Below are 1,758 nucleotides of genomic sequence, written 5' to 3'. Positions count from 1 at the left end.
GCGTTGCACCCGCTGTCAGCATCACTGGCCAGAATGTGGGTGACAAAGCTGGAGACAGGGCTATTCTCACTGATGGTGACGTTCATGGGTAGGTTCAGCAGCACAGGGTCATTGTCGTTGATATCCAGCACCCGGATCCCCACCAGCATCTGGGGCATGTCGGGGGGCAGGAGGAAGGTGAGGTGAAGGAGGGGACAAGGAGAAAAAGGGACACGGAGGAGACAGAGGAGAAAGAGAAGGAAGAAAAAGTGATGGTGGACATGGTAGCTGAGGAGGAGATGATGGTTGAGACAGGGCAGGATAGAAAAGGGGTGGTACTTGAGGAAGGAAGGTGCAGTTGATCATGGAGATCAAAAGGAAGAAGAAGAAAATGATAATGAAAAAGGCAAGAGAATGAAAATGAAGATAAGGGGGAAGCCGAAAAGGTAAAGAGGCAGAGGCGGGGCAGAGGCGAGCTGCAAACGGCAGAGTGTCGGGGGCCGAGGCCCGCTGACAAGGCAGCCTCCCCAGAGAGCTGCTGTTGGGGGGGCCAGCTCTGAGTGGGCATGGCTGCCAGGCCCCAGGTCCAGCCTCCATAGGTGAGCCCCAAAAGGCACTTGCAAGTCTGTTAGGGGCCCTGAGGGCCTGGACTGGCTCCAGAGCAGTATGTACTCTCTCTGGGCATGAAGGTAGCAGTGTTTACAGGAGTTTCTATGGAGAGTTCAGGGGGCTGCAAGGTAAAGCCAGTAGAATGGGGCATCCGGACTCACCGTGGAGCTGAGCGGGGGCACCCCCCTGTCACGGGCACAGATGGTCAGGTTATAGAAGGCAATGGTTTCCCGGTCCAGCTCCACATCCTTCCGGACTCGAAGCACGCCTTCCACAGGAGAGATCAAAAACTCCCCTGGGTGCCACCCAGGAGAGGCCAGAGTTAGCTGGGAATTGCCAAGAGTGGTGGAGCGCCCAGGGCTGTCCCCACTTTTTCTAGCAAGCCTCATTTGCCAGGGGTGGGGGACAGCTGGGATGTGGGTCCTCCGATGCCCTCAGCTTCAGATCCTCATGGTACCTGCTAGGTCTGAGAATTGCAGGAGGGAGAGGACCAGATCACTGCTGGGGTGCTGGTATGCATGGGCCCGCTCATGCCCTGATGTGTCCGAGATGCCAGGCCAGTTTCCTTCCCTGCTCGTGGGCAGGCTAGGGACTGACCCTGGGTAAGATGGCCATGGTGAAAAAGTGGGATTCGGTAAAGTCGCGGCATACAAACTTAATATACAAAAACCTGTTGCGTTCCTAGACACTAATGATGAGCTCTCAGAGAGAGAAATTAAGAAAACAATCTCATTTACAATTGCATCACAAAGAATAAAATACCTATGAATAAATTCAACTGAGGAGGTGAAAGACCTGTACACTGAAAACTATAAGACATTAATGAAAGAAATGGAGACACAAATAAATGAAAAGATATTTTGTGGATTAGAAAAAGTAGAGTTGTTAAAATGTCCATACTATCCAAAGCAATCTACAGATTCAGTACAATCCCTATCAAAATTCCAATGGCATTTTTCACAGAAATAGAACAAACAATCCTAAAATGTGTATGGAAGAACAAAAGACAACAACTAGCCAAAGCGATCTTGAGAAAGAACAAAGATGGAGGCATCGCACTCTCTGATTTCAAACTGTATTACAAAGCTATAGTAATCGAAACAGTTTGGTTTTAGCATAAAAACAGACGTGGATCAGTGGAACTGAATAGAGAGCCCAGAAATAACTCCA

The sequence above is a fragment of the Pteropus vampyrus genome, unplaced genomic scaffold (genome assembly GCF_000151845.1).
Source record: "Pteropus vampyrus isolate Shadow unplaced genomic scaffold, Pvam_2.0 Scaffold202, whole genome shotgun sequence".
In the NCBI taxonomy this organism is placed as follows: domain Eukaryota; kingdom Metazoa; phylum Chordata; class Mammalia; order Chiroptera; family Pteropodidae; genus Pteropus; species Pteropus vampyrus.
This window is presented reverse-complemented; position numbering follows the sequence as displayed.